This window comes from Dicentrarchus labrax, unplaced genomic scaffold (assembly GCF_905237075.1).
Source record: "Dicentrarchus labrax unplaced genomic scaffold, dlabrax2021, whole genome shotgun sequence".
Lineage (NCBI taxonomy): Eukaryota > Metazoa > Chordata > Actinopteri > Moronidae > Dicentrarchus > Dicentrarchus labrax.
The window spans coordinates 13,819,113-13,846,546 of record NW_026136703.1 but is presented as its reverse complement, the minus strand read 5'-3'; the positions used below and the strand labels follow the sequence as shown (position 1 = coordinate 13,846,546).

General features: G+C 42.3%; 1 long non-coding RNA gene across 2 annotated transcripts; it reads right to left on the bottom strand.

Moving 5' to 3' along the window:
- Positions 1 to 1,417: 1,417 nt before the first annotated feature.
- Positions 1,418 to 24,494, bottom strand: LOC127361394 (uncharacterized). 2 transcript variants are annotated; one of them, XR_007884277.1, is made up of 4 exons: positions 24,336 to 24,494; positions 19,116 to 19,355; positions 5,032 to 5,101; positions 1,418 to 3,546 (listed from the first exon to the last, which is right to left on the bottom strand). It is a non-coding gene; the product is annotated as an uncharacterized LOC127361394 (long non-coding RNA). The 2 variants fall into 2 exon arrangements; XR_007884278.1 differs by having other exon boundaries at positions 5,053 to 5,101.
- Between the last annotated feature and the right edge of the window lie 2,940 nt (positions 24,495 to 27,434).

Sequence of the window (27,434 nt, the reverse complement as noted above, 5' to 3'; positions counted from 1 at the left end):
CTCATTAAAGACTCAGTGAAATTTGACAGCTTTTGACAGCGAAGGTTTCCACATAGATCCTGCCATAGTGACAGATATCCGACAGCTTGATGATAACTGCTGCCTTATGGCAGAAACACAGGTGTCCCTCATGGCTGATGACAATAGGCAGCTCTGAGTGATGGACGGGTTTGATGAAAAGTTACAGAGCTGGAACAAGTGGAAAGTGTGCATGCTGGGACAAATGCAAGACTGGGACTGTGAACTCAAACTAACTCAAGAATCAGATCACTCACTTCAGTTTTAAGGGTTTCACTAGTTGTACTTTGTAAGTTTTCAGGATTACTTACTAACCCTTGATTTAAGTTTATTAATGAGACTAGCCAACCTCAACAATTCCTCCAAGGCCCCCTCCATACTTTTGCACCTACTCCTTGCCCCCCACCCCTCTCCTCCTTTGCCTCCTCCTCCACCTTCTGCCTGTAAATCAGCTCCTTAGCGCTGCTTTTAATATTGCTTGAGTGTGCAGTCTTTTTAACGCGCTCTGGCGTTCACTTCTCTCGCGTGCCCTCTGTCAACAGTAAACTTTCTGAAAAGCGAGCTTAACAGGCCGTGAAAGGGCGGCACAGATGGCTACATCCTAGGTGGTAATTATCAACTACTTCCTCCCAACACACAAAAAAAAAGAAACAAGCGAAGGTGTTGCCGTCAGGTCAACTGATGCCGCTGACACATTCGTAGGCTCCCTGGCAGTGAGCTCAAACCGATGTACAGGAAGGGGCCTTCTGGAGCGCAGACAGCACGTTGACAGTGTCACAGGTCAAGTACAGCCATAAGAGGATGATTTTTGGCTTCAGTGCACATCAGCCAGACGGAGATCTATATTAAAACTCAAATCTAGTTGGCAAGAAAATAACAGTTTTTCTAATATACTATACTGCAGGCGGTGGTTTAGCTTGATGTCATATCTTGTTTAACGGAAGTTCTTGAGAAGTATTTTAATTGCGTTCTAATGGGTAAGTTCTGATGTTGTGTAATGTACAGTAGACAGGCAATAAAAGCCAATTAGTCTGAAAGTGCTTTCAGTCGGCAATAGGTGTTGGTAATGGCTGAGTTTATGCACACTCTAAACAAGCAAGAGGTTGTTTTTTGAAGAGCTTAACCATTTATTTTGCTGTAGATCTATTAAAATTGAAGGTGACAGCTAATTTGAATCCTCTTTAATTTGGGAGAAATTTAATACACTACAAGGTGATAGGCGAGGCTCCCCCTACCTCCGTACAAGCCGCCCGCCGCATGCAAAAATATGTAAATGCTGCCCGTATTAGAATCTTTGTCTGGTTGTCATTCTCACATGGGGCACATCAAAGCCATATGACCTGATTTTGCACCTGCTGTTTAATTAAATTTACAAGACAGACACAGTCTCCACTCCCGGTGATATACAAATCTGGCTTTATTACCCCGGCACTGTAATTTACAAGGCAATTTACTGCTGGGCGGTAATGGTGCCTGCCAAAGTGCTCCCTCTGAAAAGATACACAAACGTGCACAACAACAAGTAATCCCATTTCCCTTCTTGAAGATGGGGCCGAGAATGCCAAGACCACTCTATAAAATGCAACCACAGGATCAGTGATTGCGTTGTTGAGGCCTACAAGGTAATCCACTGTATGTTCGTGGGACTTGCCTCAATCTTCCACTTGCTGCAAAGACGAAATTTAACTTTTAAACATTTTTTTTTTTAAACCTGCCATGAACATGTCACGATAAGTCTAGTGGGGAATAACATTTCCACTGAACATTTCCACAGAAATCTCAGTAGGACCAGTGTGTGGTGTCATGTTGACATGTGCAGATGAGCTACATTGAATTAGTAACACTTTCATACAGTGAAGACTGCGAAAAAGCGAAGAAACGAAAGTGATTCATATTTGGTATCAAGACTCTGGCCTCGTCACTCCCCACAAGCATACATACACCAAGCTCAGGGTTTGGGGAGTTACGGTAATAAACTCCTCCCCTGTGAGAACTGAGACCCAGGACTGGTCTATGCTAGACAAGAACTAGTTAAAACGATCTGTTTATGAACTGTTTTTATAGCTCTCCAGAAAGACTATACTCATAGGTGGAGTGAATAGGTGACCGTCATACAGAGGGGCGAGACGTGATGAATGTTTAAACGTGAGGATAATGCCGCACATTTTCATACAGTCTCTCCTGGAAGGGATTCATAGTGTTGCACTCGGTTATAAACACAAAAACTGACATAGAATAACATACTGTAAGGGATGAAAAAAAGAAAGCATGAGAGAATTTCAAAGCCTGCTTACTTTCTCACCTCTCACATGGTCAATAACTGTGTGAAGTAGGTGTGAATGTCGGTTTGTCGATTGCCTAAAGTTACAGAAATCTTCAACATCAGAAAGGTGTGGAGGTAGGGGGTTTCCGAAGCTTGACCATGCGACAACCACTTTTGATGAATTCTGGTGCCTTCAGAGCCTACAGGTGGATTCTGAGGTGGGTGTGGGGCTCATGAAATGCTATATGCAGTAAGTAGCTATAATAGGCTCACAGCACAAAACCAGCTGCAGTAGTCACTGCAAAAGCAAGTGTTTGCAAATGAGCACTGCAGCAGCAGCATACCGCTAGGTAAAAGAGTGAGCAGAGCATAGACAACTTAAATATCACAAAGGGTGAATTGGATATATTTTATATATATAGCTACATGAAAAGTTGGCTTCAACCAGCTTGCAGGCTTTACTTCATTTTTGTTAACCAACTCAAGTTAAGAAGAGCAGATTTATTATGTAAATACATAATATGAACAAAGTTGATATTAGGCTCAGACTATTGCTCACCGAAAGGATACACCAAGCACAGCACAGCACAAAACCACATTAGATGAGCCTGACAACAGCTGTTAGATAGATTCTACTATATGCTGCTATATGTGCACTGGGCTCCAGCTGTGGCCATCCCCTGCTGGACACCTCTGCCTATGAAGTGAATATGTTATCTAGTGAGCACCTCTAACCATTGCAGAGAATTATAAAAACAAATGAAATGACACTTAAGCTATACAGGATAAATTATTACGTAAGCATATATATAAGTTTATGGCTTGGAGTAAAAAAAAACTCTTGATAAATGAGTAGCAGAACAGATGACTTGTAGAACATGGATAGGATGAAGATTTACTAAAGAGATGATTATGAATGAAGTGACATCCTGTAACGCATCATGCATGCGAGTGTATGTCAATGTAACATTGAAGCTTCAGTTTGTCCTTCTAAGCCCTGGTTCTACAGGGTCTAGGGGGTTGAAATGCTGCAGGTTTGATTGCAGATGTGTGCATGTGTGCATGCATATGTGTGTGGACGCAGATTTGCAATTGCACGTGAATCTGAGACATGCCCCTGGTTGCAGTAGAGTGTGCATCTCAGGCAATCCATAATAGATGATGAAATTTGGCAAGCCGTCCAGCCTTATGGTCCTTTCCTCCTCCTGCAGCTGCTTGTTTTCCCAGAACTCATCTGTGCTGCTGACCAAGAGTTGTGTGCGTATCTGAGAGAGAGAGAGAGGGGGGGGGGAGGGAGAGAGAGAGATTGAGAGAGAGGGAGAGAGAGACTGTGTCCGTATGTCACTGTCTTTGCCCACAAGCACTCCACAAGCATCTTTCCATTCCTCAATATGTCAGACTTGAATATGAAAACAGGCAACTTTTTCATCACTCAACAACCATGTGCACATATGGCCACAAAGCTGATGGTGAATGTCAAACTTGAGTAGAAAGGCCAAGGAGCAATGACAAAGCGACAAAGCACCGCAGACTATAAATCGTAGCCACACTGTGGTGACGGAGACAGATCACATAGAGATATCGGCCCAACATTAAATGCGATAATTTTACAGATGTAATTTTAACAAAAATCTCCAGGGATATGATTGTATTGAAATATTGCGTCAAAATGTGGAATCTGTGCAAATAATGGATAATCTTAAGAAAAAAATCGCTATAAGAGAGAATCTAATAAGACAATTGTCTAATCACTTATTGTGTTACTTGCTTCGTCTCACTTCATTGTAGGGATGCAGCCATGTTTCTAGATCTTTGCAATTACTTTAGTGAGTACATTTTTATCATAACCAATAGAAATAATAGCCAAAACTTTCAAAGTAAGACCAAAGTTATAATTCCCCAGAATAGTCCTTTAAGTGATATTAATGATCTGGCCCATGGTTCAGAGAGTGGGTGAACCTTTGTCTGCTCTCGAGTGGGTAACTTTGATCAAGAGTTGTTGAGGATGGTCAGTGATATATTGTTGTAATTTATGAAACATTATTAGCTGGTACTGTGGCCTCAGGCCTGCTGGACAAATTGTTTCAAAGTCATTGAACCACAAAGTTCTAAGTTTCTTCCTGTCCAACGCACTTGGATCCATACAAACAGTGGTGAGTAGTGTGCCATGATTGATGGGATAGGGTGGGCTGGTAAGGTGGGATGCCTGTGCGCAGGCTGTACAGCAGCTGTTTTCTCCAAGCTCGAGGAGAGCAGAGACAGAGAACGAGTGTGTGAAAGTGAGAGAGAGAGAGGTCGAATAGAAAGCGAAGGGAGGGCAGAAGGAGGACGAAGAGAAAAAGCAGGTCTACCTTCCTCTTGCCCTTCAGGCAGACCAGGTGTCTATAGCTCCACGCTGAGTCGTACCACAGTACCTGGCACGCTGCTCTCAAACAGGTCCTTCTCATCGTTCTCCCCTTCCCCAAGGATGGCCACAATTAACACACACACACACACAGAGTGCACAGTGTATAGAAAACATGCCGAAAATGACAACGCCCCAAGCCACAGCACATGGAAAGGAAAGAGAGAGAGAGGGAGGGAAAAGAGAGAGAAATGAGGGAAACAAAAAGAGAGGGAGGGAGCCAGAGAGGCACACCGGAGAGCGTGTTTTATAAAGGTGCAGGTGCAGGATTTGAGTGACTGCCAGGTTGCACTCTCCTTTTGGTTCCATATTAACGTTGTCAGCTTTTTACCTCCCCTCTCCTCACCTGCACAGCTCCATTCCTCACCATGTTCTGCTGTTCGCTCATTTTCAAGTGCTCCCCTCACACCCAGACGCTACAGGAAACACAGAAGAAAGTTTGGCAGAAACTTTAAGCCTTGCAGCCATTCTTTTTCTATTTTAGAAATATTTTTGAAGCGCTGGATGGAAACAACGAACAGGCTAAATCAAAGCTAACAGCAACATTTCAGTGCACCACTGTTGGTAAAGGTCAGAGATGCACACACTTTTTGACAAGATGTCACTCAGTTCTGGTGAGTCAGCTGAAGGGGGGTGCTGGGACATTGAATAATTAGGCACCTGTGTGATATAACAACTGTAGAGACACAACACTAAGTCATGACTTGTGTCATGCGGGTCTGAGTCAGATGTTGCATGTCATTGGGGATATGACAGGACTGCGATTTCAGTCAAATCCATCATCATAACAGGTATGTTTTTAAAATCCTGACAAAAAATATGTTATACAGCTATTACATCAGAATTCATTTTAAGGTTCCATATGAAATATTCTGCATTTTACATATTAATGTTTCATATTAATCACCTGTTATCGGGTTGTAACATAAAAATGAGTCCTTCCCCAGCTCAATTGATTGCTTGTTTGTTTGTATGCATTTCTATGTAGGGATGCAGTCAGATTAATGCGAAAATAAAAGGATGTGACGAATGTGCTCTCGAGTGCCTTCATTTTCTGATTCCCTACAGTATCAACAGCGTGCAACACTAAGTCCAAAGTCAAAGCTAACATTACTGCAAAGCTTGTAAAATATATTATATGTATATACATATATAAACATAGCTAATGTTAGCTTGCTTGCCAACACGGACAAGATAGCTAAAATAGAAAAATACTAACCACATAGCTAACCCATAGCACAAAGCTAATTTTTCTAACCACATAGCTAACCAAGCAAAATGCTATGGTTCGCTTGCTAATGGCACTAGCTGCGGCTTGGCTGGTCTGGAGTTGGTTGCTTTGTGGCGTTGGCTGATGGGGTGATTTGTAAAGGGCAAGATAGTTCATAGAAAATTATTGGAATATTGCAGATAGTAACATTATTCTAAATATGATTGTAATTTATTTTCCAGCATTCAGTCAGGTGTATGTATGTATGTTTTGGCCAATGCCCAGGCTGATTTTCTATAATCATCAGGTTATCTCCTCAGACAAGACTCCAGAGCCACAGAAGATATAGAACTATTATTTTCAATAACAATCTGTTTGACGACTTGGCGGCAACGGAAACAAGCTATGAACACAACACTAACATATTATCACATTTTAAAGGGACATTGTGTAAGAATTTCTCCCATCTAGCGGTGAAATTGTATTTTGCATTCAAACGAATAGTGCTCTCTAGTGCCTCGCGTTTTCAAATACGTATTGCAACTACGGAAGCTGTTATGTACCAAGAAGCCTACCTGTCGAGTAGAAAGCAGGCAACTTCAGCGTCCCTTTGAAAGTCTTTCTCCTTCATTAGCTCTTTCCACCTGGGAAAAGCTACCCCGATGTTTACCCTCGTTTTTTGAATTCGCCGGTCATGTTGCTTTTTTAATTCCGTTTTTCGCTTTTTTGGCTTTGTTTTTGGTCTCCACCAACTTATATTTGGCTCTTGAAATAAACGCTGCAATATGTTCACTAGCTCATCACTAACTTTGTCTGTTGGACAGCTTACAGCAGGTTTTTACAGATTATTTATAAAAACAGCTGATAAAAAGTAGCATAGAACTGAGAAGTCTGGGGTGATACATGTATGTTCATTCCTATGAGCAAACCTATTAACATATTGATTATAGCCACTTTAACTCCACTTCAGTTTGCATGATTCCTTTACAGACTCAGATAGTCGTCTATTTCAATGCAAAAATGCATGATGGTCAAGCTAAAAACAAGGCTGTTAATAGACAAAAAATTATATACACAGCACCTGTGTTTGCACCTTCACTGAAGAATAGCTGGCAGTACAGACACCTAACCATGGGCCCTTTGAAAATATCCCTGCACTGGCCAAATCACAATGAATAGGCCCATGTGTGTCAGTGTGTGTGTTATATCTCCAATCCCCAGTTTCTACACCTCTGCACAAGCTGCTATTAGAACCTCGATACTTATCTGTGTAATTAAGCTTTCATGTCATCATTTTATCACGTCATTTATTTATTCTTGTCCCTACAGATGTTTGCCTTTATACAGAGAGCTATTTTTAATCAGTGAGACAGATGTCTCTTGTGACAAAAGCAAACTTTTAAATTCAGTGAAAGGCACCCACATACATTTCATACGCACACATGCAAACAATTATCATAACTAATGTTGTTATTTTTATGGATTATTTCTATGGATGCTACAGTTTGTAATGTTAAATAAATCACTATTTAGAGTACTGCTGAATTTTGAGAAATGAAAAGTGGAGTGTGAGCTGTTAATTTGGAGTAGATTGTGACTATCACAACCTACTGACAAAATGCTATGCAGTGAGCAAGTTCATGTCTACTTTTAGTATTCTAATTCAGCGTGTATTTGATCAATGTTTAATTCATTCAATTCATAATTTCTATTCATTTATTTTACCTTTCTGGATTAGTTAATGGTATCAGGTATTGTAATATGCATGAGATCTCTACTCAGATCACTGCAGATGTAGCCGTGGAAATAGTTTTTTGTCAGTGATGTATAACAGTGTAATTTCTCATACTGATGAAAAGTAATCCCGTCCTGTACATGCTATGTGGCCATGCTTGACAGAAGCTAAGCTTGGAGAGGAAAAAGTTTCACAAATGGCCAAATGTCACTAATTAGTTTGAACTCTGCATTTTTGATGAAGCCAGTTGGTGTGGTGGGGTGGTGGTGTTGGCAGGGGGCAGCGGGAAGAGGGGGAATTGATGGGCTGTGCCTCAAAATGTAAATTAAACAAAAGGCGGGAGTTCACATGACAGCTTTGGAGGGGCAGGGCTGGAGCCTTCTGATTTTCTGTGTGAGAAGGAGAACAAGTGGAGCACAGTGCACCAAACATTGGCACATGGCAAACAGCTCGGAGGCAGCGGAAGCAAAATAACTTCTGTTCTAGGGAACAACAAAGGAGGAACAAACAGCGTGGCCCACAACTTTTTGGTCCTTATTATTCTGTGATTTCGTAATCAAGAGGATGGGATCTGATCTACAAACCATGGACAGCTGGTTCATTTCCACCGCCGGGCCTTGTGGGAGATGTAGTTTCTTCTCTCAACGACATATGCAAATCCCAACTGTCCCTCCCCTCTCTCTCCATAATTGCCGACTTTTCAGTAACAGAAGGAGGCCCATTTGTGTGTGTGTATATGTGTGTGAGACAGTGTGTCTGTGTGTGCAGCCTATGCTCTCGTCAGGGTCCAGCCTTATTTCAAGGGATAAATAAAAGATGCAGAGTTCTTCTAAAGGAGCCCGGCAGAAGGTAGACACAGACAGGCAGGATACAGAGGGATTCTTTAGAGAATCTGGGCCACGCATGGCGTTGCATCGATTCTCCATTTGGGTTTCACAAGGTTCAAACACACTGCATTGTGGGCCGCAGATTGTGTTGCCTGGGCGTCCCTCAAGTGACATGTAAAAAGCCGGCCCCCCATCTGCCTGACAGATTTGTGCGGGCAGGCCCTGAAAGCTTTGGCAGAGAGAGACAGGTGGGGATGGACAGACAGACAGACTGAAGGACGAGTGCCACTCATCACCCCTCAGCTGTCACCAGAGAGGAGGAAGTGAAGCTAACTTTACTGGTGACAAGCTGTGGCAGACAACAAACAAAACTTTGCCAAGCTAAGCAACAAACTAAACCTGCGCAGAGCTTCACAGAGTGACTGTGGAGTGCTACACCTGTCTATTAGCTCCTGGAAGCTCCATAGGGCAGGAAACAGACCTGCTGATGATACACCCTGACAGCCTGCATCAGGGTAAATTATGGTAATGGAATGCAGTCATCTGCCTGGTGCCATTTGACTCGACAAAAACACTTAAACACTCCATCTATTTCTCTAAGTGGGAAGCAGAGAGGCCATCTTGGATGGGTGGGCCTGTGGGTTTTTTGACAGGAACAGAGCAGAAGAAACCTAGTGACGCTACAGAGACATCCCACAGTCTGTTCAACACAGAGGCAGGCGGACATGCCTCCTCAAAACCTGCCAGGATAGATGGATGTGTTGCCATATATTTAATATGAGAGTACAGACATGAAAGGATGTTTACTTGGAGCATGACTAAAACTGAAAATGTAAGCATTTTAAATGCAATTTCTGGGATTTAAAAAAAAATAATTCAGTAACCTAACATTTTATTTTCCAAATTTGTTTTAAATGTTTTGGTGGGTAAATTTTATTCCATATTTGTTGCCGACTGTCACAATAAAGCAATAATGTAATATATATGATTTGCTAAAAATTTGTAAACAGGGTTTGTTACAGAAACATTGCGATTTTCAAAATCTCAGTAGTAGTAGAAGTTAAAGGGAATAATTTAACACAAATTCACTTATTCTTTCTGTGTATCAAGTATGAAGCTAGAGCCAGGACGCAATTGGCTTACCTTAGCTTAAAGACTGGACGCTAGGGGAAACAGCTAGCCTCTGTCTGTCAAAAGTTCAAAAGACACACCTGCGAGCACCTCTAAAGATCTCAACCTTCCATGTCATATCTTGTTCGTTCACATCAGTTCACAACAGTAATGTAAAAACAACTGCGACTTGCAGAAAAAAAAGGCGAGATCTCTACTTCCAGCATTTATGCTAAGCTAAGCTAACCACCTAATGCATAGATACGAGAACGATATCAGCCTTCTCAACAAACTCTCATCAAGAAAGAGTATAAGCTTATTTCCCAAAATGTCGAAATGTCTAAAGTAGAGAATTTTTCAACATGCACATTCAAAAAATCCCTCCCTGGGTGGATAACATTAGACATGCTTTTAGTCTGATCACATTAGGGTTGTTAAGGGCCACGATGTAATGACTGTTCAATCAAATCAATGCTCCCATTCAAACTCGGAATCAATAGCAATATGTTCTCATTATGAAATGTATCTTCTTGCACTGCTGAGCAGCTGCTCTCCCTCTGGGAGCTTTCTCTTCTCTCTCTCTCTCTCTCTCTCTCTCTCTCTCTCTCTGCTGAAACTCTAGACAGGGCTATCTGAAATGTCAGACAGACAGAATCAATACAAAACATGTCAGTGGCAGGTCTCTACTCTCGGAGTGTGTTGTCAGACTCTATATAAAGAATCTGATTCAGTGGAATGATGGGCAGAGTCAGACTGCTACATCTCAATTGCTGGACCTTTTTTTATAATGAATCTCATCATTAAGTTTCAGGATCTTAGTGTCCCATAAGAACACTTACAATATATTAAAAACTGTTTAAATGTATATAAGAGAAGTACACCAACAATATTTACAACTGAAACATCAAACACCAGTCAAAAGATTAATATTTAAATATATTTAAAGTTTGTTATTGGATTTCTGGCTGTCCTATTGCAACCAAAGCAACAACCTTCACAAGATGCTGTGAATGGTTTAGAGGAACCTCTTATTGAAAATGAGGCAGATTAACACTAGATTTTCACACCCAACAGTGACGTTACAGTGTATTGACACGCTTTGGAGTACACATGTAGATCACTGCAACAAGATGAGGTAAATCACTGAAGGTCAGAAAAAAAGATCTTCAGCCACTGTTGAGAGTTGGGATTGTTTTATGATGGGATAACTATTGGCTAATATTGATCAGTAATCCCATTATCCAGTTTCATAGAATAAATCATGATCAAAGCCCAATCACAAAGCAGCTCACAGCGCTACAGTAAACGCCAATTTCCCTAAATACTTGCTGTCCCTCAAAAGTCCCTGTAACATACATACATTAAATTACACTGTATGTGTGTGTTTGTCTGTCTCAGAGCTCAGTCATATTCACCCTCAACATCATCTCTGGTAGACATTTAAATGAAATAGAAAAGATGACTTAATTTCATCTGTGCTGTGTACTATATTTCAGTAAAGCCTCATTTGGTCGCTGACATTTGTTTAGAACAAATGGACTCATACCATATATTAATTTTAAAGAAGACAGATGGACAGGGCAAACAACACTGAGCAACCAGAAGCAACACATTAGAATAACATTGCAGAGGGACCACCTGCCCCTCCTTTCCATATACATGTATATTAATGCTTTTCTTTCTATATTATTCTGACTACTGAGAGAAGAAATAGGGCCACTGGGCTTAATTAAAGAGCCTATCTTTATTGTGCAGGGTGGCTGGTTGAGGTCTAAAGGAGGTAACTACTTACATGCACACACACATGCACAACAGTTATTAAAAAGAAATAAAACTACAAAAAGTCTAAAAGGAAGGTAATAGAGACAAAATTTGAGTGAGAAAAAGCAGGAGAGGGAGACAGAGAGAGTACATTAGGCCATGGCTGGGTCTGAGGCTCAATGTGGAGATAAATGTCACTTCTAACCCTCCGCTGGCCTATACAGCACAAATGGAGCAGCCGCTCTCCTCTTATCATCAGCTTCACACACATACACACTGCTCTCTCCCTCTCGCTCTAGAACAATTAGCTTTATGGTGGCTCAGAGTCTGTGAAATGTCATTCTGCCAGGTAAACTAGCTATTATATCACAAAGGCTGCAGCTGAGTCAATTATACAGCATAGGGAAGAGGGGTAAAGAGCAGCAGAGGAAGAGAGGGGCCCGAGAACCAGGGCAATGAATTCATGAGTTCATCAAAGGAGAGGGCAGAGGGGTCAGCGGTGAGAGAGGCCGGGAGGCAGGGAGGAAGCGAGAGAAAGAGGGACTGAGATAGAGAGCCGTACAGTAGGTTGTCAATGGTATGCTAATATGGCATTTACATCAGAGGAGGCTACATCACCAAATCAAATAAGACACAAATTTGGTTAAAAGGCTGCATTTAAGTGTTTGCTTCTTGATTCATTATCAGCCACTGTACTGGAAATTAGCTTGGTTGGCTAGAAATTAAGGTCAGTAACATTTTCTTTTATTTGGGCTTTGGTTATTTTCATAGAAGTGTACTGCACAAACAGTTTTTCATTATATTATAGGTGATAATAACAGTTGTGGTTTAGGGGGCAGCTGTAGCTCAGTCTGAAGGGACTGGGTTTGGGAACTGGAGGGTGGCCAGTTCAAGTCCAGCATTGACCAAGGTATGGAGTGTGGACAGGTAGCTGAAACCTGGGCACTTGTCATGTCTGTAAGCCGTGTGTGTGTGTGTGTGTGTGTGTGTGTGTGTGTGAAAAACCAAGTCTGTCCATTAATTGATGGATCTTTTGTTTGTTTTCTGTCTTTTTGTCCCATGGTTTTCTTTTTGTGTTTTGTGTTGTCCAGACTTAGGAGTCTCGTTTTGGGGCGAATCATAAATCCCCAAGAGACAAAATATTAATTTTTGTCTACATAAATAAACTTGACTCAATCCAACTAATGTGAAAATACTCCATTATAAATAATAATTCCTGCAAACAGAGCTTCACTCAAATAACAGTACAAACAAGTAAAAGTACCCCTTTGTAGGGAATCAAACCCACTGTTTATATATTATTGGCTCAATATTAGTTATACAATAATGAGTAATCAGTGTTTTAATGTTACAGCTGGTATATACTGATGGGTAGTTTAGTCTCTAACAGACAGTACATAGAGAGAAATCATATGTTTTGTTTTTAAATCCTAAATCTTAAATCTTTAGTATAAAGTAACATAATATGGGAATACTCAAGTAAAGTTCAAGTACCTCAAAACTGTACTTAAATAAATGCACAAGTTACGTCAGAGTGTGAATACGAGGGGGAGGTGGGCAGAGAAAACCAAAAACTATGAGGCGACTCTGTCTTCTAAAAGCAGGCTTGTCACAAACACTGTCCTCTCTGCAGAGTGACCAGATGGAGCTTGATGCTTAGGGCACACAAAGGTGGCCCCCAGGGGCCTCCCGTAGTCACCCCTCCTCACCCCTGAACTGCAGCTCTGGCTGGGCAAAGGGACCAGTTCTCTGCCTCATGCCTGCTGTGGAGGCCACTCCCCCCCCCCAAGCCCCCCCTCCCATCTACCCCTTCCCTCCTGCAGCGGACAGTGCCCAAATGCCAGCACGTCCCACCTGGGCCTAGCCAAGCCTGTCCCTACTGTCGGGTGGCAGGCGTGACACACAGCGTCGAGAGCACTCACCCCTGACGGGAACACAATGGCCCAAGGACTGGCTGGCTGACTGGGCTAGGTACAGATAATACTGTTAATCGTGCAGAGTGGCAAACAGCTTCCCAGAACAATGAGAAACCGGCAGAGCGGTGATTGGAAAATATCTCCCACCACTACCATACTCACAGCCACACAGACATACATGAACATACACACATACGTACACTCACATGGAAGTGTACAAGACCATGCACATACATGCGTGCACACACACTTTAACATGGAAAATTTCATTTAAGCTTGTAGCTACCTCTGAGCTCCTATCAGCCCAAGGTGTTCCAGCCTGATAGAGATGAGAAGAAAAGGAGATTCCTTCGTTTTTTTTTTATTTTTACACACAGTAGTGTAAATCACCCAAAATTCTCCAGCCTTTTCTTTCATATAATCTAAGTTGTGGAACAATGAACGCACATTGCTCTAAATTCCTGAATTTGTTTTCTTTGCCCTTTTTTTTACTGTCTGGTTGTTGAAAGATATTATACACAAATATGTTGTAAAAGAAGATAAACCTCAAGCATTTCAAAACTATAATTAATATGCAATGGGTCCTCCACTGAGGAAATGTAGCACATCCCCTGCTATGCCTCAAGTACTAGACCAGTGAGAATAAAGCGTCTAAAGGCCTACAGTATGACTGCTGATTTAGAGAAACAAGGTAGTTTTAAAGCTTAAGGTATGACATTTGAAATAAATGAAAAAGAAAAAAAAATGTATTGATAAAATAAGATAAATAAACTACAACTGCTTATAAGTAGTCTGTTGGTTCATCTTTCTACCACTACATGCTGTATGGCATGGTCTTGGACCAGATGTCGTTTTCAGAGACCCCCGTCATTTCAGAGGGCGCCCCAACAAGATCAGTTTAGGGTCAGGTGATGAAGCCCTCTTGTGGCCTTTATGACTTTTGACTAGTATGACTCATAGTCTGTACAGGACTTATGCAAAGTTTGGCTTGGAATTGTAATGTAAGTATTTTCCGAGCAATAAGATCTATAGACATTCTTAAAAGAAAAAAGAAAAAAAGGCTTTTTGTGACTCTTTTACCCAGAAATAGTGATGTAAAGTATATTTTGTCATTATGCAACATTCAATTCAGGACTACTTTGCTAAATGTATTTGTTAACTGGTGTTCTTATAAGGGATTACCTGTTATTGCATCATATGCTATATATAGATTGTTGTGTAGTTAATGATCCTGCATTGGCCTGTATCCAAGTAGGTTCTATAGTTAGTTGGATGGCTTTCTGTCCTCATTTTTGCTATATAAAAGTCTACATTTCTAAATTGTCTTTTGCATTTAAAAATGATCCTCTGCTCTTTCAGATCTAAAAGTTATGCATAAGCTGAATTACAGTTAAGCATCTGTAATTAAACTGAACTGATGTGATAGTGATTCTATTTATGTAGTTTCACACATGTGTACCAACCACCCTCCCTATGAGAAATTTAGCATACATCTGTAGTAAGTTTCTATTCAGGCAAACAACACTTGCATTGCATTTTCAAAAATGTGATATGCAGTAATTTTCTGTCTGTACTGTAAATCTAATTTCTATATTTTTTAAGTTTTCTATGTGACTCGTTGCCTTACAGTCAGGCTGTTGTAGCCAATTACTGCTGCTAGCTGCTCAGATGTCGTCAAATTGAGTGGCAGCCTCCCCAGCTCGCATACATCTGGGGTGTGAGGGGTATGTGTTGCAAACAGTCACACGTCGCAGAAATCCACTCTGTTTATCACCTGCTGACATTCATATTCATGTCACTATGCCTCTCTGGCCTGAGACAGGATTCAGTTAGTTCACTGACCAGCAAGGCTTTATTTTGTCTAATAGCTGCTCAAAGTTTCCAACGAAGTATCCAAAGTATGACATCATGTGCAACCTTATGCGCAGTACTGCATGAAAAAAAAATCTTTATAATTGTCCTCAAAGTGAATTCCTTATTTTTTAAATCTATTTTATATGATATGAAGCAAATTATTCAGCTTCCATTTCCATGCAAGTTAACCTTCGTGATGGGATTTGGCCCATGTCTGTGTGTGTGTTTACTCATGTGTCTGTGTGTTGGTGGGTGTGTGTGTGTGTGTGTGTGTGTGTGTGTGTGTGTGTGTGTGTGTGTGTGTGTGTGTGTGTGTGTGTGTGTGTCTGTGTGTCTGTGTGTCTGTGTCTCTTCCCTGTTTGGCTCAGATTTTGGCAGCCCTCCGTACTCTGCCATGCATACGGAAACATGCAGGAGTGGGCCTGGAATCAAGGTCAGGCCTGGAAAACAATGTAGGAACACTCCTAAGACCTGACTTTCTGCTGAGTTTGGCATTGTGTTAGCTGTCCCCTGAGGCCAAAGCCAGGAGTCACCCATCATGCTTATCCAGACCAACCTGTAATGAGCTGCTGGAAGACAGTCCTACTTAGGGACACACGTTTGGAGACTCTTGGCATGCTGGTTATGTTGAAGAGACTACATGGTCTTTTGGCACAAGCGTAAGGCCTACTTCAGCCTCTCATAGATTAAATGTTACTTAGCAGAAGCCTCCATTCTTGAAAGACCTCACGCAAATCCAGCATGCAGATAGTCAGTCAAAAAAACTAAACAAGAGTTGTTTCTCCCAAGGAAAAGATGATAAATTCAGAACCATATTACAGTTTATTGTTGTGATATTCAGTGATATAAAAATCATTTTGATGTGAAATAAAACACATCGACCACTGCAACATCACAATCAACCAATCCCCATTCAAAAACCCACATTTTATGTCCTAAAAATGTCAAGAGGCATGAGGGCACGGGCTGAAAGTACAAAGACACGAAGATCAGAGAGCCCCCATACCACTTTTGTGCTGACCTTAAAAGGAGCGGCGCACTGTGCAAACATCTGGTCCATCAGCTGGATCCTATGCATCAGCGGGCACAGGGACACACTGGGACAGGTTGGCGGCTGCCTTTGACAGCAACAGTTAATTTCCAACATAATCAATTTATGTGCAGCTCCATAATAACCATCTGTGTTCTGCACGAGGAGGACAGTCCTGAGGAACAGAACAGCGCTGGCTGCTCCTCCTCTCCATGAGCTACGCCAGGAGCAAAAGGGAGGAGAAGGAAGTGGAAGAGGCGGAAGAAAGGGAGAAGAGATGTTAAGGAGATGGATGAGGGGGAAGGGAGGAGGAAGAGGATGAAGATGTGAGAAGGGGGGTTGATGATGGGGAGAAGACGAGAAGGGCAGCAGTAGTGATGAAGAAGTAAGTGAAGACTGAGGGGAAAGGAGGAGAAGCAGGAGACGGGAGTTGAAAGCAGGTGAAGATGCGGAGGAGGCTGAAAAGAAAGGAAATAAACTAAGGAAGGAAGAGGAAAGATAATGACCAATTTACACAAGCACAAGGACAGTTGAATGGTTGAAGTCAATAAAGTTAAGAGCATAAGAAAAAGGTGCCCCTATTCATTGTACTTTTTTATTATATGATGCAAATACAGTAAACAAAGTGGGTCTCCTCCACATTTCCCTTCTGTAAATTTGGTTGTCCTACAAGGTTAGCTCCCTTGGCACTTGAAGCCCACCGCATCCTCATCCACCTCCAATGTCAAAATTTGCCAGGGAAGGTGTCACTCAGGCGATTACTGAATCACCTTAGTGAGCCAATTACACTGCGCGCTGTCAAGGCCAATAGCAAACAGTGCCTCACACACAGACACCCACAGCTTGGCTAGTGTGAAACAAAACATGAAAACGGAATTAAGCTGCAGTGACCCCTCACCCCACTACATGCAATTTTCATAAGAGTAATCAGCATAATGTGCTAGCTCCTGCACAACTTCTGAGTTGCTTTGACCTTAAAAGGAATGTGTTTTTTTTTGTGAGGGGGCAAAACTTCACATTGCATTTGAACAAAAATACTGGTAGACAATTTGGGTATGCAAACATACAATAGTAGCATAAAGATGACTGTTGACGATGATGATGACTGTTGTCATCATCCTGACGTTAAAAATTGGACTTGATACCGGTGGATAATTTGCCTTTCCTGTTTGGCCAAACTTAAAATGACTCCTCTGCTGAGTGAAGATCTTTTATCGCCCAGTTTTCTGCTGCAGACTGAACATTAAACCATGGAAATTGTTTTGGTTCAGGTGAGAATGGAAATGAGGCTAGATTCTGGGGAATTAATGGCTGTCACAACAATTTCACTTCCTATTTTTCTTGGGCCACCTCCCTAAACAAACAATGCACTTCTTTCCTTATTTTATTTCCTACATGTGAGCAACAAAGCTTGACACACATACTGTATACATGTGTATATGTATATATATATTTTGTCCAGTACTGCTGGATCCAATCTACTGGTAGACCTCAATCCAGTCCATCCAACCTGTCATGCATTATACATGTCATGTGTGAATGTCCATGTGTCCCTGTACGTCCTCTGTCGTCCTAATTGACATGCAGCAGGCCCTAGCAGCTGTGAAGCTTTCTGTGCATGCACGTGTGTGTCTGTGTGTGTATGGTGTGTATAGCTCTCAGTAAAGCCCCTGCATAGGCCACCTGGACATAATGGCCTTCAGCTGCCACCATCACCACTAATACAAGCAGCAGCAAAGGCTGAGTTAGAGACACATGCACCCATTTGCTTTTTATCATGCACAGACCTATACTATTGTTCATAACACAAATAACACACAATCACAATTCTGGCCACACACACACACAATACATAAATATCTGTAAAAAACAAAAATGCATTGTGACCATACAGTTCAGTGTGGAACATACTTCTCTAAGACATACTGTGCAATACCTACAGCAAAGGTTAGTTGTTTGATGGTTAACACTGGCTGTGGATGTACTGCAGGGTTGCATATCATTTTCCTTTAGGTTTCATGGGAAGGCCTCTGTGGCAAAGAGATACAGAAGTTTTCTTTGCAACTTCAGATATGTCCTTTGTTCACGGTGTATATGTGATCTAGTCTGTGTATGCGCGAGGAGGGGACTTTTTTTCGATCTTCCCTTTTTTCCTCATCACTGAGTCTTGATTCTATATTTTTTTCTTCCTTTCCTATATCAGAAGCCTTTGATTCTGTCCTGCTTCTCAATTCTTCATGGAACTCCAGCATTTCAAAGAGTTCTTCTTCTCTCCCCTCCTCCTTCCCAGGCGGAGTGCTGGCCAAGTCTGGGAGAGGGACTGCCCATCAGAGGTTGGCTGCTATCAGCAGGGGGCCGCATGTCTCCAATTCAGGTCAGCCTTGGCTACAGACGGGGACTTTAAAGCAAGCCACAACGCGTCCTGTGATCCCAGTAAGCACGCTTGTTAGTGGAATTGATAACGGACCCATACACCTGGGTCCTCTGAAGTTGGCATGGCATTTTAAAGGGGAAGACAGGGAGCCAGGGCAGCCAGATACCGCATGCAAACGTGTCGAACCGAGGAAGGGAGGGATGGGGGGGAAAAGGTCTTTTTGGCATGTGACGAAACAGAATATGTTTGGGGGAGCGACCTAGAACATTGTGGAATTATGTACAAATACAGGGCATATGGCATGGAATCATTCTGAGAATCCTAAATATGTTTTGGCTCTATCATGTTACCCCCTGTAATTTTTTTTTTTTTTTGCACAAAGTTTGAGTAGTATGTAAATTGATATAAAAAACACACACACTTGAGCCCTATGTGTTGCATTTTAACATAAACATACATTAACATAAATCTGTCTGTATGTGTGTTTTTAGAGGCAGCAGTGCAGCTGATGCAGTATGTCCCAGCATTTCCCTTTCAAACAACACTAACACAAGCGCCATGCTCAAATGCCACATTTATGATAATAAGAGTATAATTCATTTATTGGGTCTACCTTTGCCATGTGTTGACCCCACGGCCATGTTGCCAGCTCACATCTGGCTGCATGGTGCGGCGCTCAGTCCTGGATGGGATTTGCCCCTGGTGATGGGGCATCTGGGAGGCCAGATGAAGCTGAGGCTTGATGAGTGCTTTGTCTATTATGGATATGGGGCTTTATGGAGACATTGACAGCTGCACATTGACAGTCTCCTGAGCAGGAGGCCTACTTCAGCAGTTGTGCTCTTTCTGTTGTCTAGAACAGAGAACAAACACAGAGCTTTGAATATTAGCTGGATTATGTTAGCTACTGCAGGTTTTAAGCAAAACCTTAAGTTGACAGGAAGAGGTGGGGTGACATAGTGTTCTTAAATGTATTCATGTATTAAACCTTTCAACACAGTTCACTGGATTGATAGACATGTTAAATCTACAGTCAGGAGAAGCCTCCAGACCACTGACACTTGAAAGAAATATTTTCAGTAATTGCAACCTACCTAAAATCAGGCAATGGATAAGATGCACCCACCAGTATCAAAACATGTTTCTAAAAATTACACCAAAATGAATGAACCTATCAGCACATCCGTTGTGTGCCCCGACACTCGTAAGTGATCTGGGTCGGAGTGGTGGATGGAGAGAGCTTGACGACGAGCGCAAATGAAAGATCATCCACCGACAAGAGACATGTAGCTACAGACCAGGCAAGCCGAGCTGACGTTCTCCAACCTTCCCTCCTGCCCGCCATTTGTGAAGGATTTGGGGATTTCATAATTTCCTGTTCTTTCTGAAAGGGGGATGGCAGCACCTGGTCCACACAGCTGTACTTCATTTAGAGAGCAATTTGAAAAGAGCGAGGGGGAGAGGAGAGGAGCGGAGCAGCCTTGTCATTAAGGGCTCCAGAATGGCCTCCGTTTGTTAGACACATGGCACAGAGTTAATGCTGCTGAATGGGGAATAGGAGCTGTTGATGCTGTCACAAATTTCTCATAAGTGCTACGACATCTGAAAAAGCCACTCCAAGTGCAGGGAGGGGGGAAATTCAAATTTTCCTTATCAAAGAGGGTTTTTTTGTAGGTAATTGACAGCTGCGGCTAGGATGTAAGCATGTGTTTCTGTCTGTTAAGATGGATATTCTATTTGTGTACCATTTCATCTTTTACACACCTTGAAGTTTGTTGTGCATGCAGGTGATGGCAGTGCTAGAGTTTGTATCAATGAGTTGACAATGGGAATAATAACCAGATTGTTGGTAAACTAAGGTGATGCAAAGGTTTGTTGTGCGGATGCGCAGCTGCCTCGCCTCTTCAGAGTTGATCTAATTGATTTTGACGTGCACATGTGCAGGGGAGAAAAAATTGTGAGGCGGGATCAAAGGCAAACGCTTTATTGCCACATCACAGGCCCCTGCTGCATTTTGAATTCTACCAATCTGTCCAAACAGTCAGATAAAATCCTGCGATGAAGAGATGCGCTTCCCTCTCTCTCTCTCTCTCTCTCTCTCTCTCTCACACACCCTCCCTTCCCACCTCTCTCTCTTCCTCTCATGCTCTCTCACTCCCTGCCTCTCTCTGCCTCTCCTGCCTCCTTTGCTCTTTCTCTCCTTTAGAGTAAATCTCAAGTGGTAATAAGTGATGCAAGAGCCATGAGGGCAGTATGAAAACATTGATCCACAAAGGTAAAAACAACTTCCACAACAACTTGTCAGGGACTTGACAGAACTAAAATAGGAAGAGGTAAAATTAAACTTGGAGAGTTACAGACACAGTCACAGATACACAACTTTACTCTGCATTACCTCTAGTCTTAACATCAAGAGCTTATCACCAATGTTGAGTAAAATGAATTCATGCAGGGAAGAGACTATGGATTGTGAGGCACGGCTGTAAGATAGCCTCCTCCATTTTGGACTGAGTCGAAGTAAACCAAATCCACTGATCATGGTGATTCCCTTGAAATCAGCAGATTTTTGTCCCCCCAAAAAATATATAAATACTGGTGCATCTGCACCCAAAACTTGAACAATCATTACAAATGGACCTGTACTTGTATAGCACCTTTTACACTACGTGCCACATTCATCCTTTCACACACATTCACTCAGTGATGCACGGCATCAGGAGCAATTTGGGGTTCAGTATCTTGCTCAAGGATACTTCCACATATGGCACCAGGAGCCAGGGATCGAACACACAACCTTCCGATTGAGGAACGACACGCTCTGCCTCTGAGCCACAGCCGCCCCGTATGTATCTATAAAATATCTTTAAAATAAGGTCACATTTACGAAGAACATGAATAGCACTAACACTAGAAACTCTCTCTTGCTTTCCCACCTCACAAACACACAATAATGCACACAGCTGTCTTCTTCAGTAGTTAGCCATCTTGACTGCTCAGTGAGCAGTGGGCCTGCGCTCTGTGCTCACTGTTAATGGGATGTTAGTGTATGGCTCTGAAAGTGTGTGCCTATGTCTGTGGGCAGTGTGTAATAACAGACCCACAGTTGGACTAACCATGCTGAGCACAAAATGAGACCTACAATGACAAGATGAGGATAACACACACAGGCAAATGCATGCACACACACATACACATACACACACACACCTGCGAGGTGTATGAGGAGGCTGTGTGATATGGTGCCGGGCTCCCACAACCAGTCTCAGAAAGCTGTTTCACAAGTGAGTCAGAAGCAAATCCTGGTAACAAGCACACCAGTAGAGAATATTTCAACTGAGCCCAGCCATCCACTGCCACAAATGCATATTGTATAATAGATTTGCTCACTCAGTCTCACCTCATACTGTAATGCCTGTTCCAAAATTCATTGACACTGACATAACAATGATGGATTCCTCAGCAAAAGCTGGAACTAAGAGGCATCCTTTACAACCAACCAACAACTTGATGAGATCTGTATGGAAACTTGTGAGTGGGCTCTGCTGTTTGTCAAGTGTGCCTTTGGCAGGGCAGTGGTGGTAGTGATGGCAGTGGGTGTTGGTGGGGGTGGAGGGGGTCAGGGGGGCTCTTGGCTGCTCTCCTCCCTCCTGTCAGCCCCCTCTCTCGGCCAGGCAGGCAGGCTGTGTTGGGCAGCCCGGCTCCTCGGTAGCAGATGCGAGCCCTCATGTCAGAGGCAGGCAGTGGCCCGACGGAGTGCCGCTCGTGCTCATACCTCATTGAGCCATCTCCCCTAGCAGATGGCGCGCTGCTGCGGGCGCTCCTCTCCCCGATAATTACCAGGCCTCGCCACAGATGGAAATGTCAGTCAGCCTCACAGGTCCTGGTTCCTGCCACTGCCTCCGTCCGCGGCCCCTCTACCTAGGCCGGGCGCTGCCAACACTCACCATGTGTTCTGTGACTGCTGACTAGGCAGGCAACAAAAGAGAAATCCGCCCACATGAATATTCATGCAGGGATGTTAGGTGGCTAGCTGTAGACCAGACTGGGCACCAGCAAATAGTTGGCCAGGTGCAGGTTGTGACACCGATTTCCAACCTCTTTTTGTCTTCCACTTCTATACTGTGTCACTGTTCACGTTTCATGACATGATGCAGGGTGCCTTGATCAATCTTGTGCACACTAAAGAAGGAAAGGTGAAAATTATACCTACTGCTTTGTACAGTTGTGGAATGACATATTTAGGAGATTAGGATAACTGTGTTTGCAAAATGGATTAATTCTAGCAGATGCCAGGACTAACCCCCACTTATCTGTGATAAGGTGACCAGATGTCTCAGCTTGGCAAAGGCAACACTCTCAGAGTTTTATTACTCGGCGCCAAAGCATCCCCCGAGAAATTTCTCCGTGCATTCACAGATAATCTACCTTCGCAGAGAACAAGGCGACAGGGTTTTGCTTCTTTGTGTATTTGTCCATGTAAGAATTTATATGGACGTGTTGCCTGGTTGTAGAAAGCTCAAGAAGATTAAACTAAAGTAAATACCTTTGTGCCTAAGCGCCAGGAAGGCAAGGGAAAAAGAGAGAAAGCAAGTAGTGGCTTATTTGAATATCACTTTGGCATACGTATCTTATAATGATGTTTCCCAATAGAAAACAGCAAAGAAATCATTTTCAGACATCTACAATTAGCTTTAATCCACTTATTTCTCAATAGGAATCATTTAATCATATTTTCCATGTATGTGTATATGTGTATGATTGTGTATGATTTTGAAAGAGATGGCAAGAGAGAGGTGTTTTGTGTACTCCTCATTTATGAACTTACTGTACATTAAAAAAAAAACCTGATGCCTCTAATATACCCTGACATCTAACATTATATGAAGATATACAGTATCACAGACAAGGACATGCAGCCCTTGTTGGCTCTCATAATATTTCAACCGGGAGTACTTAAAATCCACAATCACTGATTACAGGTGATGGCTGTAATTGCATGTCATACTCAAACAGTAACATTTTATTACCCATATGTCTTTTTATGCGCTGAGATGTGTGTCTCTAAATAGCATTCCAACTGCATTTCAATCTAGGGTGCAGTATCTCACTACAGTGCTGTCTGCAGGTCACAGAGGCCCACATGACAACAAAAACTGGCAGTGGTTAACTGAAGAAGAGAAATGACTCATAGTGAGGATGCCTATATATACTGATGCGGGCAGTGATGTCTTGCTATTTGCAGAGCACCACTGCAGACAGTTTGGAGTCTCAGCCACAGAGCCCACTGTGCAGGTGGTGAGGCCATGCTGTTGCAGAGCAATGCACGTAACAGCTTCAAACTTAAAACCAACCCTTCTGTGGGTTTTTTTTTTTTGTTATAGAAGTACAAAGTGTAAAAGGTAGCTTGGTGGCCAAACGAGTAGGGAGACAGAACTGCACTACAAAACCAAAACACAGTAGGAACATATTCGGTCAAAACTAAGTCAAGACCAAAATCTAACTTTAACTAATTTATTTTTTTCCTTTTCTGACCTGTTTCCTGTGATTAAAAGAGCCATTTTGATGTTCCAACAGCTTAGTAATTAAGGTAGTTACCTGAATAAGGCAGTAGCTAAATGTAATTAAATGTAGGTGAAAAAGGTAACACAAATGAACTGCGCTTGCTAAAAGCCAACTAGCCTGACATAGATGCCCAGACAGATGTCCAGATGTGCCTGGTTTTAGGGTAAACATCCTAAAAAGGCATAAAAATGATGCTTTTGCAAAGTGTAGCTTCTTTTTCTGCTGTCTGCAGAACTTCAGGCAGACTGCTTAAATTGCCTGGAGCACTCACCAGATCCTGTGGCACTGTTGCGTGGCTGAATCCAGCTTGACCTCTCTGTGTCGACTGCAGTCACTCGGTAGATAAAGTTTTGATAGTTGAGTGATGCAGAAGAATCCGTTTCTTCATGGGGTTTAATTCCAGCCCAACTGCCAAGTCCTCACTTGCTGATCTCTTGTTAGACAGACTGAGAGATGAAACTTGAAAACATATGATGCAACATGGGCGCAATGCAGTCAGCATAAAATAACCAAAAGAATCCAGCCCTCTACAAGACTCAAAGCTGTCGGCATCTCATTAACTCATAGTCTGTGTCAAACAGTAGCCTGAAAGGTGAAAAAGATGCTTTTGTAATCAAAAAACTGTCTAAATCCTATTAGCAGCTAACAAAAGAGAGGGATGTATAGACAGGCATCCACGCCTACGTCATCTGTCCGCATGTTGTTTGATTATTCACCATTCAACAGCCACTTATAAGGCCCTTTGTCAAACCATGAGAGTGGCAGTGCTCAATATAACCTCTGATCATAATTGAAAGTGGTCAAATGAGACTCAAGATATCACACCTTTGTGTTGTACAGATGCAGTTCAACAGAATGGCATCAGTCTGCCTCCCTTTTTTCTTTCTTCTTTTTGTCTTGGGCTGACAAAGCTGGCCCCTCATTTCCATTCTGCCCATTATGCAAATGAGGACGGATCACATATTGGTTCAGATGAGTAAAGCAAGTGCAGAGGCCAGGTCTCCTTTAGGACCAAGTGGAAATTTGCACTTAAAAGCTATTTTGTGTGATAAAACAATGGCCCAGGTGCTGTGCCCTTGACCAAGGGCTTTATCGTCTCCTGTGAGGCAGAAAGTTGGTGTCACACCTGTTTCAGCCCCTTTCTGTCAGCTCCTGGCCCAGCTCATTCTGTCTGGCTGACAATTGAGTACAGATGATGCTGTCAAAATGAATTAAAGGTTTCACTGCTCTCTAACCCCTCCACTCCACTGACTGATAGCAATTGTTTGCTTGTTAGAAGTTAGTGTTATGCATCCATTTTTGCTGAGATAAGTGTGAAAAATCATGTGTTAAATACATACTTGCTACATTTTCATTAACTGCTTATTGTTGTCAAGGGGGCACTGTGTTACAGTACAACAAGAGAGGCCATATGTTATTTGTTTCCTGCAAAGATTTTCTCTCCTCATATAATCCTGTTGTTAGTCTACGGACAAAGCTAGATCAGAGAGATTAGCACCCATCACCGAATACATTCAATCAGCAAATTACCTCAAACCCTATCAAACAATACTGACGTTTGGCACCCAACCAAAGAAGAAATCACTCCTCTGAGGATTTCCCCTCATAATCTGGTAGGAAGCTGATGATTTGAGCATAAACAGCAGACCCTCTGTGTCCAGAGCTTTAAATGCAGAATCTGTGAATGTCACATTGTTCTTCTTAGCTTGCACATACTTTGTTAGCTAGAAATGTCCAATTCAAAATATATCTACATACTTGTAATAAACTCTGCAAACATGCTAACATGCCAACATTGGAAATATTTTTGGAGAATATTCTGATCGACAACATAAAATATTTTAGATTAGCTTTTATAAAAGCCATTTTCTTGTTGCCTGGCAACCTCACAATGACAACAAGGCTCCAGGAAGTCACTGCTACCAGCCAAGAAATAGTCCCACATATAAACTGTCATTTTTACACTTTTGTTTTTGTACTGATTAAACAAATGAGATATAGGGTGTTAATTAGTAATGTTTAGAGGTGCTAGTAGACATACTTTCTTACCTTCAGACAGAGCCATGCTAGCTGTTTCCCAATCATTATGCTAAGTTAACAGGCCGCTCACTCCAGCTTCATCCTAAACATACAGATGTAAGATTCTTAATTTATTTTAATTTTTTTTTAAAACATGGTATAGTGACTCAAATGTTTCATGACTACTTACATTGTGGTTTATTTTAAGCCCCATGTAAAAAAAGAAAATCAAAAAATATATATTAAGTCTAAGTCTAAGTCATTAAACAGAAGTTAAAGGATGTCAGTTCTGTAGTGAATACACATACAGCTAGTTCCCCTTTGGGCTTTGTGCATAATTATAATTTTGTACTAGTTTGATAAGATAAGGAGGAACAATGGTTGTAAGAAATATTTTTAAATATTGTTGCTGGAGCCAATTCTTTTCTTATGATGAAAGTGTCCCGTTATCAACAGGGATCAAACTATGCAATTAACATTGAGTGCAGATAATGAATAAACAGTCTCTGCAGTCTGAAAAGAAAAAACTGTTCAGTGGTGCTATGTGCATTGGCATTGCGCTCACATAAAATTAATTTCAGTCCAAATATCACATGCACTCGTTTTTGCAATCTGCAGTGCACTAAGGGCCTGCTGCTTTCACAACCTGTCCTGAAGAGAGAGCGAATGAGAGGAGCTGTCTGCAAAGGAGGGTGTGAGCGAAACAGGAAAAGAAGTGCAGAGTAGTTCAGAGTGGGTGTGCGTGAGTGAGTGAGAGAAAGTAAGAGTTGGGTGACCTTGTTACCAGTTGGTTTGAGTTGGACAGGCTGGTAGGAGGTTGCTGTCTACGGGGAGGGACAGACAGATGCTCGCTCTTCTCCCTGGGCAAAACATCTCGCCTGGTGCAGGCAGCACACAATCTGGCCCGGGCAGCTGTAACCCTAATGATCACTGGTGGCGCTGCACCTGACCGACCGACCAGCTCCACACTCACTCAGCCCTCCCCTTCCCTTTCCCTCCACTCCCCGGCCCCTCAGTCTCCTCTTTGACCTCCAACGCCTCCCAACTCTGAGTAGAAACTAGTTGTGTGGAGGAAGAGCATGGAGAGGGGCTCAAATAAGAAGGTGGTTTAAACCGAAGGTTAGGCGGGGGAGATATAAAAGTAACAGGGCAGACAAAAAATAGGTGGAGGACGCACTGTGAAATATTGACGCATGTTGCGAGCAGGGAAAAAAAGAGTAATGAAGGCGAGCCTGTGTATATGGATGTATGGAAAAACATGAGAAATACACAGTAATTCACAAAGGAAACAGATCTTGCAGTAGCGGTATAAACACATGTAAGGGACGAAGGAATGGAGGATACTGAAGAA